General features: G+C 44.4%; 1 pseudogene; it reads left to right on the top strand.

The window, feature by feature from the left end:
• The first annotated feature begins 7,302 nt into the window (after positions 1–7,302).
• Positions 7,303–8,042, top strand: LOC106695092 (annotated as a pseudogene).
• Positions 8,043–11,654: the final 3,612 nt, after the last annotated feature.

Below are 11,654 nucleotides of genomic sequence, written 5' to 3'. Positions count from 1 at the left end.
AAGATTTAATTTTTTCATGTCTGAGTAATATTCCATCGTATGTATGCACCACACCTTCTTCATCCATTCGTCTATTGATAGGCACCTAGGTTGACTGGCCTTCTTGGCTATCCTATCTAATGAAAGGCTAATATGCAAATTAACCATCACTCTGTCAAAAAGATGGTGGCACCCAGTCCTCTCAGCCCCGCCAGAGTCTCCCAGTCCTGGGGGGCGGCTGCTGAGAGTGGGCAGTGAGTGGCCTGGCGGAATGCTGCCCAGAGGCCCTCCTGACCCTTTATAAAAAAACAAAAAATCAAATTCCTTTGGTGCGGGAGGTATATCATGTACAGAGGCCTTTAGTTCATGGCCCCTCCTTAATCCGAATAAGATCCTCCAACTTTGTTCTTCCTTTTCAATATTGTTTTGACTATCTTGGTCTCTTGCAATTTCTTAGAAATTTTCAAAAATCGGTTTAATTAATTCCTACAATTCCACAAAGGAAAGCTTAGTGTTGGGGTCTGTTAAGGTACAGGTGCCTGAGGACATCAGGTGGGACCCCCGTAGGAGCTGCCCAGGGACAGTCTGCCTAGTGACAACCCCCCCACCCCACCCTAACTCCCCCCCATGTTACCTGTGGGGGCACCCAGCACCACAGAACCGGAAGCAGCCAGAGGAAGCTGCCGCCTCCAAGACAGCCATGCCCGTGACATGAACCAGCCCGGCCTGGTTCTGCCTTGGAAGCCGCTGCCACGTTTCTTTCTATAAAGATGACAACATGGTCCTAATGTGCAGTCCGCAGAACTGACTCTGAGGGCTTATTTGCCCAAAATCTCTCTGCCCCTTCAACACAGGGACTTACCCTGGCAGGACTGGGCAAGCCACTCCCACCACAGCCTCAGGATCTCAGCCTCCAACCTTGCACCTGGCTCCCAATGGAGTGATCCCCCCCCACCCCACACACACACCTGCAGCCTCAGGGTCTCAGCCTCAAACCTTGCACCTGTGTCCCCACGGAGTGATCCCCCCACACACACCTGCAGCCTCAGGGTCTCAGCCTCTGAACCTTGCTCTTCCCAGCGAGTGATCCTGCCCCAGCAGCAGCCTCGGGGAGGGGGAGTCAGCCTCAGGACTTCCCTCGCCCCCAGCCGAGTGATTAGAGGGCAGGGGAACCGGGGTGGGTGTCTGGGCGATGCTACCCAGCAAACCTCTCCCATTGGGCAGAAACTTGTGACCGGGTTAGAGAGGTCAATGGGTTTTATTTAAAAACTTCAGAAACCACAAAGGAAATGTCTGAGGTCGGGTTTCACATGGGAAGTAGCTTACAACTAATTTCTGAAGGCAAACTGCGACATTGCAGTTACATTACTGGAGAGCACCCCGCGGTCAGGAGGTCAGGGCTCCGCAGCTGCGGTGGCGGGCGCTCCCCGCCCTGGTTCCTCAGCACCTCCCGCCGGGCTTGAGCCCACCAGGGAAGGCCTTTCCCTACAGTTTTCACCAAGGCAGGCAGGTTTGTAGACACGAATAAGAAGTGCCCACGCACACGCCCCGAAGCTGCCGGGCCGGCAGGAATGACAAACGGGAAAAGAGCAAAACCAGAAACACCACCGATCCCAACATAGGTCATCTTTTTCTTCAGATGTCGGTGTGTTTCCTTCTTCTTCGTCTTCTGGAAGCGAAACCGATCCAAGTACTGACGAGTCTACCAACGGAAAAGTTAAGAGAAAGAGAGGAGAGAAAAGGAATAAAAGGAGAAAAGAAAGAAAGGACAAAAAATGAAACATCAAGAAAAAGAACGAAGGAAAAAAGGAGGAAACAACCACATGTTATCACCTTTCCAAGGTCTCATGAACTTCCTGTTTAAGGAGTTTATTTTATGACACTTTTAGTTTGGGTTTGCATTTTTACTGGTTTGTCAGGACCATGGCAGGTACAGTATCCAATATTTTAAAGAAAAAAATCCTATCTAATAAAGAGGGAATATGCTAATTGACTGCCCCGCCCTCAAAGATGACAGTGCCAACAGCCAATTGGAGAGGGTGCAGGCGGGGCTGAGAGACACCCCCACCCCTTGAATTTCATGCACCGGGTCTCTAGTTGTAAATAATGCTGCAATGCACATATGATGTATGTATCTTTTCACATTAGTGTTTTCATTTTCTTTACATAAATACCCAGTAGAATTGCCAGGTCATATGATAATTTCACTTTAATTTTTTGAGGAATCTTTACATTATTTTCCATAGTGACTGTATCACTTTGCATTCCCACCAACAGTGCACGAGGGTTCCCTTTTCTCTACAGCCTCTCCCACACTTGTTATTGTCTTTTGATAACAGCCATTCTGACAGGTGTGACCTGATGTCTCATTGTGGTTTTGATTTGCATTTCCCTGGTGATTAGTGATGTTGAGCATCTTCTTGTGTATCTGTTGGACGTCTGTATGTCTTCTTTGGAAAAATGTCCATTCAGGTCCTCTGCCCATTTTTAAATTACATTGGCTGTCTTTTCATGTTGGGTTGTATGAATTCTTTATATATTTTGTATATTAACCCCTTATTGGAGGAATCATTTGCAAATAATCTCCCATTCAGCAGGTTGCATTTTTATCTTATTGATGGTTTCCTTCAATGTGCAAAAGTTTTTAGTTTGATGGAGTCTCTATTTTATTTTTATTTTATTTTTTTGGTATTTTTTTGATGGAGTGCTTTTTAAAAAAATATTTTTATTGATTTCAAAGAGGGAAGAGAGATATAAACATCAATGATAAGAGAGAACATTGATCCAATGTCTTCTGCATGCCCCCTACTAGGGATGGAGCCCAAAACCTGGGCATTGGGGATTGAGCCCACAATCTGGATTTGTGCCCTGACCCGGAATTGAACCATGACCTCCTGGTTCATAGTTTGACACTTAACCACTGAGCCTCACCAGCCGAGCTCTCTTTTGTTTTTTTAGTCCTCACTCAAGGACATGCTTATTGATTTTTGAGAGAAAGGAAGGGGGGGAGGGAGGGAGAGAAAGAGAGAGAGAGAGAGAGAGAGAGAGAGAGAGAGAGAGAGAGAAAACATAGATTGGTTGGCTCCTGTATGTGCCCCAACCAGGGGCCCTGACCAAGGATGAAAACCACAAGCTTTTGGTGTAAGGCATGATGCTCCAACCAACTGAGCCACTGCCCAGGGCAAGTCCCCCCAACCCCCTTTTTTTTTCCTTTTGTTCTCTCTGCCCAAGGAGACATAGCCAACAAAATACTGCTCTGATCAATGTCAAAAAATCTATGTTTTCTCGTAGGGGTTTTATAGTGGCAGGTCTTACATTTAAGTATTTAATTTATTTTGAGTTCATGTTTGTATGAGGTGTAAGAAAGTGGTCTAGTTTAATCTTTTTTGCATGTATGTGTCCAGTTTTCTCAACACCATTTATTGAAGAGACTATCTTTATCACATTGTATGTTCTTGCATTCTTTATTGGAGCTTAATTCACCTGATAAGAGTGGTTTTATTTCTTGACTCTCCACTCTGTTCCATTGACCTGTGTGTCTGTTTTTGTGTCAGTACCATACTGTTTGATTACTATAATTCTGGTGTATAATGTGAAATCAGAGCGTGTGATACCTCCAACTATGTTCATCTTTCTCAAGATTTCTTTGGCTATTTGGGATCTTTTGTAGATCCATATGAATTTTAGGATTGTTTGTTCTAGTTCTGTGAAAATGTCATTGACATTTTAATAGGGATTTCATTGAGTCTGTAGATTGCTTTGGATAGAATGGACTCTTTAATGATGTTAATTCTTCCTATATAAGAGCATGGTATATCCTTCAATTTATTTGTGTCTTGTTCAATTTCTTTGATCAATGTTTTATAGTGTTCCCAGTATGAGTCTTTTACTTCCTTGATTAGCATTTTTTAAAAATGTTTTTATTGATTTTTTTTTTTTTTAGAAAGAGAGAGGAAGGGAGAGGGAGAGAGAAACATTGATGAGAGGACCCAGCTGCCTCTTGCACATCCCCTACTGGATATCAACCTCACATCCCACAACCCTGGCATGTGCCCTGACCAGGTATAGAACAGTGACCTCTCAGTTTGTGGGATGAAGCTCAACCAACTGAGCAACACTGGCCATGGCTTCCTTGGTTAAATTTATTCCTAAGTATTTTCTTCTTTTTGATGCAGTTATAAATGGGATTGTTTTCTTAATTTCTCTTTCTGATAGTTTGTTATTTGTCAACTAGAGGCTCTGTGCAGGAAATTTGTGCATGGGAGGGGGTCCCCTCAGCCCAGCCTGAACCCTCTCCAATCCAGACATCCCTCTCACAATCCTGGACCTGTGGCTCCTAATTGCTTATCTGCCTGCCTGCCTGGTCGCCCCTAACTGCCCCCCTCTGCCGGCCTGATCAACCCTCACTGCCTCTTAATGCCAGCATGAGAGCCCCTAACTGCCCCCCTCTGTACCTCTTCATGCTGGCATGATACCCCATTACTGCCCCCCCTGCTGGCCTGGTCACCCCTAACTGCCCCCTGCTGCTGGATAGGTTGCCCCCAACTGCCCCCTCCCTGCCTGCCTGATCAATCCTAACTGCCTTCCCTGACGGCCTGGTCACCCCTTACTGCCACCCCTGCTGGCCTGGTCGCCCCCACCGCTGCTGGCCGGGTGACCCCTAACTGCCCCCCCTGCCAGGCTTGTTGCCCCCAACTGCCCCCACCCCTGCCAGCCTAGTCACCCTTCACATCTCCCCCTGCCAGCCTAATAGCCCTCGACTGCATCCCCCCCTTGCTGGCCTTGTTGCCCCCAATTGACCCCCTTGCCAGCATGGTCATCCCTCACGGCCCCCCCACCCATCTGGATGCCCCATGCAACCTGCTTGTTCAGTCATTTGGTTGTCCCTCGCTAACCCCCCTGCTGGCCTGGTCATAGGCAACCATCTTGTGAGGGCATGAGGGTTAATTTGCATATTACCACTTTATTATATAGGATGGAAATATCAGATTTCTGAATATTAATTTTGTATCCTGCAACTTTACTGAATTCACTATTAGTTCTAATAGTTTTTTTTTTTTTTTGGTGGTGGTTTCTTTAGAGTTGTCTAGATGTAGTATTATGTCACCTGCAAAAAATGACAAGTTTTACTTCTTTCTTCCCTATTTCTTTTCCTTGTTCTTGACTGATTGCTGTGGTTAGGACTTACCATACTATGTTGAATAAGAGTGCTGAGTGTGGGCATTCTTGTCTTGTTCCTGATCTTAGAGAAAAAGCTTTCATCTTTTCACCATGGAGTATGTTTTTAGCTGTGGGTTTCTCATGTATGGACTTTATTATGTTGAGGTATGTTTCGTCTATGCCCACTTTGCTGAGAGAGAGCTTTTTCAATAAATGAATGTTAGATTTTGTCAAATGCTTTTTCTACATCTATTGATATGATAATATGATTTTTTAATCCTTCATTTTGTTTATGTGGTGTATCATGTTCATTGATTTGTGGAGATAAAACCAAACTTGCATTCCAGGAATAAATCCCACTTGAACATGCTGTATGATATGTTTAATGTACTGCTGAATTCAGTTTGCTAATATTTTGTTAAGAATTTTTGCATCTATGTTCATCTGGGATATGGGTTGGTTATTTTCTAATTCTTTTTCTTCTCTTCTTCCTCCTCCTTTTCCTCTTTTTTCTTCCTCCTCTTCTTCGTCTTCTCTTCCTCCTCCACCTCCGCCACCTCCTCCTCCTCCTCTTTCTTTGACAGGGTCTTTGTCTGGTTTTGTTATGCTATCCTCATAAAATAAGTTTAGATGTTTTTTCCCCCTCTTTAATTTTTGGGAATAGTTTGAGAATGATAAATATCAATTCTTCTTTGAATGCTTGGTAAAATTGAGATGTGAAGCCATGTGGCCCTAGATTTTTGTTTATTGAGAATTTTTCTTTTCTGATTCAATTTTGACTCTAGTGATCAGTCTGTTCAAATTTTATGTTTCTTCCTGATTCACTCTTGGAAGATTATATGGTTTCAAGTATTTATTCTTTTCTCCTAAGTTGTCCAATGGTTGGCATATAATTGTTCATAGTATTTATCCTATCTAATAATAGACAAACACGGTAATTAACTATACCTCCAACACGCTTCCCATTGGCTAATCAGGGCAATATGCAAATTAACTGTCAACCAAGATGGTGGCCGGCAGCCAGGCAGCTGAAGCGAACAGGAGGCTTGCTTGCTCCAGTGATGGAGGAAGCCAAGGTTCCCCACCTGCCGCTGCCCAGCTCTGAGCTGCACTCTAAGCAACTATGTTGCAATTATAGAAGCTAAACAAACCCCAGAAACCTGCTTTCAGCCAGCCGGGCTCAGAGCTAGAGTTGCAACAGTGTTTCAATTATAGAAGCTAAACAAAGCCCAGATACCTGCTTTCAGCAGCAGAGGTCTCAGAGCTGGAGCCGAGCCTCAGAGCTAAAGCCAGCTCTCAGGTCCAGTGACAGCCATAGAAGGTAAATAAATCCCAGAATAAAAAAGAAAAAAGAAAAAAAGGAGAGGTTGGGAGCTTCAGTTGCCTGCCAGCCTGAAAATGGCCCTCAGCCCCTCACCCATACTGGCCAGGCACTCCAGTGGGGACCCCCACCCTGAAAGGGGTGTGACCAGCTGCAAACAGCCATCATCCCCTCATCCAGGCTGGCCAGGCACCCAAGCAGGACCCCCACCCTGATCCGGGACACCCTTCAGGGCAAATCAGCCGGCCCCCACCCATGCACCAGGCCTCTATCCTATATAGTAAAAGGGTAATATGCAAACTGACCCTAACAGCAGATGTCCACCTCTTCCCTGCCCCGCCTGGCTTCTCAGATCACCGATCACCAGTGATCGGAGAACACCCAGATGCGGGGCAGAGGCCGGGCTGCGTTGCTGCCTGGGGAACTCGATCCGGTCAGCAATCCGGTGACCGGGCTGAGGAGACCCAGAAGGAGACCCAGGGGCCGGGGCTGCATCGCCACTGGGGCATGCGATCCATGTGGCGGTGCAGCCCCGGCCCCAGAAGGAGACCCAGGGGCTTCCCAAGAGGAGAGTCTTCGTGGTCAGAGGGCGCGGTGTTGGGACAGGAATAAAGATGGAGGTGACTCAGATGCCTGGCTGAGGTGTTAGACCAGCCAGCAGGGCCTTTCAGCCAGGACTTGGGTGGGGGTGGGGAGAGGGAGGCGAGCCAGAAATAGAGAACTACAACTCCCAGGAGGCTTAGCAGCCGGGGCCTGGGTGCCTGGCCATGAAATTGGATGGCAAGCCACTTCAACCTAGAGGCTTGCAAGGTTGGAAATTCTGCACCTGGAGCCAGGGAGAAATGGAGCTGGAGCAGAGAGAGGGGTCCATGGCAGCCATGGGCTTTGAGGAGTTCTCAGCACCTCCTGGCTCGGAGCTGGCCCTGCCTCCGCTGTTCAGTAGTCACATCATGTAGAGTGAGCTTGAGACTGAAGTGGGGGTCTGGGCAGCTCCAGCCTCCAGGAGCGAGATGAAGAGGAGGAGGCAGCCTGAGGCCGGTGGCGGCGGCGCCAAAGGGAACGCAATCGCAGGAAGTACCAGGTGCTGGATCGGCGCTGCAGGGAGATCGAGAAGGTGAAGGAGCGGGTCCTGAACAGGCTCCATCAGATATAGAGAATAACACGGAGACTCCAGCAAGAGTGGAGGTTCCTCATGAAGGTGCTGGACTCCTACGGTGACTACTACCTGGCCAGCCAGTTCACCATCATACTGGAGGACGAGGGCAGCCAGGGCACAGACGCCCCCACCCCAGGCAACTCTGAGAAGGAGCCTCCAGAGAAAGAGGGGCTGTCCCCGCCCAGGAGGACGTCAGCGCCCGCAGAAGCCAGCAGCCCGGCCCCTGGTGAGGGGCCCAGAGGTTGGAAGAGGTGGCGAGTGCCATGGGAAGGGCGCCGGGCGGGAGTCCCGCTGACTCCACAGCTGGCCCCCGTGCAGATAAAGGTGGAGGAAGACTTTGGCTTCAAAGTGGTCAAAGTTGGGTTTCTCGGGGGCCAGACAAGCTGCTGCCCTACCCCACCCTAGCCAGCTCCCCCTTTGACTGACCCCCCAATAAACTGACCCGATGCTCTCCTCGGCAAAAAAAAAAAAAAAAGCTTATAGAGGCATGCTTATAGGATCAAATAGTATAAATATAGATGTAACAAGACAATAAAAAGAGAACCTGGCTATGATGATAACCTGAACGCTGCCTCTGTGTCATTCCTTCTTCGCCAACTCTGTCCACACCTTTGGGAACCCCTGGACCTGCTGGGGCAGGACCCCAACATTCCTCTTCTTATAAGGACTTCAGTGAGATGGGCTAAGGGTCCCACTGGAACGGCCTCAATTTAATGTAATCCCCTCTTTAAAGATCTTATTTCCATATACAGGTACATTCTGAGGTTCTGGGGATTAGGATTTTAACATACATTTTGTTGATTACCCAAGTCAGCCCTTAACAACCAGCATGTTTCAGAAAGTAGATTCCTACAGGGTTATTTACCAAACATTCAGAAGTATTTTTAAAAGAGCTAAGCCCCTCGCCCACTGTGCAGGCCCTTCCCGGTAAAGAGTGAAGGCCTGGGTTCCGGGCGCCTGAGGAAAACTGGTGCCAGCAGCCAGGGGAAGGGGCCCCCAAGGGGCCCCAGATTGCGAGAGGGCACAGGCGGGGCTGAGGAACACCCCCCCCCCCGAGTGCACAAATTTTTGTGCACCAGTCCTCTAGTATATGTATAAAAGCAAACTGTCCCCTTGGGAGTTTGCAAACTGTCCACTTGAGAGTTTGACCGACCAGGAGTTGGATCGCTTGCTATGACATGCGCTGTCCACCAGGGGACTGTGCAGAATGAAGGAAGGCCCCGGCTGGCAGCTGGAAGCCACTATGGATGCTACCCACGCACTGATTTCATGCACTGGGCCTCTAGTGTTCTTATAATCCTTTGTATTTCTGTGGTGTTGCTTGTCACTTTCTAATTTTTGTTTCTCATGTCATTTATTTAGGTCTTCTCTCTTTTTTTCTTAATGAGTCTGGCTAAATTTTAATGTATTTTGTTTATCTTTTCAAAGAACCAGCTCCTAGTTTCATTGATATTTTCTATTATTCTTTTAGTCTCTATTTTATTTATTTCTGCTCTGATCTTTATTATTTCGTTCCTTGTACTCACTTTGGGCTTTGTTTGTTTTTCTTTTTCTATTTACTTTAGGTGTAAGTGTAGATTGTTTGCTTGAATTCTTTCTTGTTTGTTGAGGTAGGCCTATTGCTTTGAATTTCTGTCTTAGAACTGCTTTTGCTGTGTCCCAAGCATTTGGGATTGTTGTGTTTTCTTTCTCATTTGTCTCAAGATATTTTTTTATTTACACCTTGATTTCTTTATTAACCTATTATTTGTTTAGTTCCATGTTGTTTAGTGTCCATGTGTTTTTTTAAATTTTCTTCTTGTGATTTATTTCTAGTTTCATACTGTTGTGATTGGAGAAGATTCTTGATATGATTTCAATTTTTAAAAAATTTATTGAGACTTTTTTGTGGCCTAGCATGTGGTCTATTCTAGAAAAATGGTCCATGAGTACTTGAAAATGAAGTATATTCTTCTGATTCAGGCTGGAATGTTAGGCTGGAATGTTCTGTATCTGTTCAGTGCATCTATTCTAATGTGTCATTTAAGACCATTGTTTCTATATTGATTTTCTGTCTGAATAATTTATCCATTAATGTCAGTTGGGTGTTAAATTTCCCTGATGTTATTGTGTTACAGTCAACTCTACCTTTATGTTATTAATATTTGCTTTAAATATTTAGGTGCTCTTAATGTTTAATGCATAGATGTTTACAAATGTTATGTTCTTTTGTTAGATTGATCCATTTATCATTATGTAATGCCCTTTATTGTCTCTCATTATAGTCTTTGTTTTAAAGTCTATTTTGTTTGACATAACTATTGCTACTGCAGTTTTCATTTTCATTTGCATGAAATACCTTTTTCTATCTCTTCACTCTTTGCCTGTATCTCTCTTTCGAACTGAACGAGTCTCTTATAGGTAGCATATGCACACGTCTTGTTTTTGAATCATCCAATCACCTTGTCTTTTGATTGTATTATTTAGTCCATTTACACTTAAAGTAATTATTGATAGGTGTATACTTATTGCCATTTTATTAATTGTTTTCTGGTTGCTTTTGTAGTTCTTTTCTTACTTTCTTCTTCTCTTTTCTTTTTTTTAAAATCCTCACTCAAGGATGTTTTTCCATTGATTTTCAGAGCAAGGGAAAGACAGAGAAAAAAATTGATGTGAGAGAAACATATTGATTGGTTGTCTCCTGCACAAGCCTGACCAGATCCCAGGCCATGGAGGAGCCTTCAACTGTGGTTGCCCTTTACTGCAATTGAACCCGGGACCCTCCGTCCACAGGCTGATGCTCTATCCACTGAGCCAAACTGGCTATAGCTCTTGCTCTCTTTTCTTGTACATTGATGACTTCCTAGTGTATTGTTTGGGTTCCTTTTCTTCATTATTAACTGTATGTATTATAGATTTTTGGTTTTGGGTTACCATAAGATTCATATATAACAAGCTATGTTTATAGCAATGTTTTTTAAGTTGATTGTTGCTTAAGCTCAAATGCATTCTAAAACTACATTGTTTACTCACTGCCATGTTTATGTATTTGACATCATATATTACATCCTCTCTTGTGTGTGTATCCCTTAATGTATTACAGTGTTACACATGCTTTTACCACTTTTGTATTTCAATCTTCCTTCTAGCTCTATAATTGGTTGATCTGCTGCACTTACAACTGTCTGCCTTTATCAGTGCAAATTTTTTCTTTCCAATATTTTCTTGTTTTTAGTTTTGGTATTTTCCATTTAAAGAAGGTTCCTTAACTTTTCTTTAAATGCTTTTTGAGTGGTTAGAACTCTTTTTAACATTTGATTATCTGGAAAACTCTTTATCACTACTTTAATTCTGAATGCTAACTTCTCTGGATAGAGTATACTTGATTGTAGGTTTCTGCCTTTCATCACTTTGAATATTTTGTGCCATTACCATATCTGCTGAAAAATCAGCTGATGGTCTTATGAAGGATCCCGTGTACATAACTAGATGCTTTTTCTCTTGCTGCCATTAAGATTCTTTAACTATGGCATTTTAAATATGATGTGTCTTGATAGGGGCCTCTTTAGGTTCATTTTGTTCGGAAGTCTCTGTGCTTTCTGGAATTGGATGTCTGATTCCCTCACCAGATTGGGGAAGTTTGCAATCATTATCCCTTTAAGTAGGTTTTACATCCCTTTCTCTCTCTTCTCCTTTTGGGACTCCAGTGATTCAAATGTTGGCACACTTGATGTTTCCCCACAGATCCCGTAAACTATCCTCACTTTTGAAAATACTATTTTCCTTTTGCTGTTTTGGTTGACTTTCACTACCTTGTCTTTCAGCTTGCTGACTCATTCTCCTGCTTCAACTAATCTGCTGTTGATTCCCTCCAGATTATTTTTGTTTTCACTTCAATTATCGTATTCCTCAGTTCTGATTGGTTGTTTTAGATATATTTCTATGTCTTCGTGAAGTTCTCACTGAATTCATCTATTCTTCTCCCGAATTCATTGCGCTTACTTATCACCAGTGTTTCCTTTTAACTCTTTATCGGGTAAATTGCTTATGTCTGTTTTA

This window comes from Myotis lucifugus, unplaced genomic scaffold, assembly GCF_000147115.1.
Source record: "Myotis lucifugus unplaced genomic scaffold, Myoluc2.0 scaffold_844, whole genome shotgun sequence".
Classification (NCBI taxonomy): Eukaryota; Metazoa; Chordata; class Mammalia; order Chiroptera; family Vespertilionidae; genus Myotis; species Myotis lucifugus.
The sequence above is the reverse complement of the archived record's forward strand: the minus strand, read 5'-3'. Positions and strand labels throughout refer to the sequence as shown.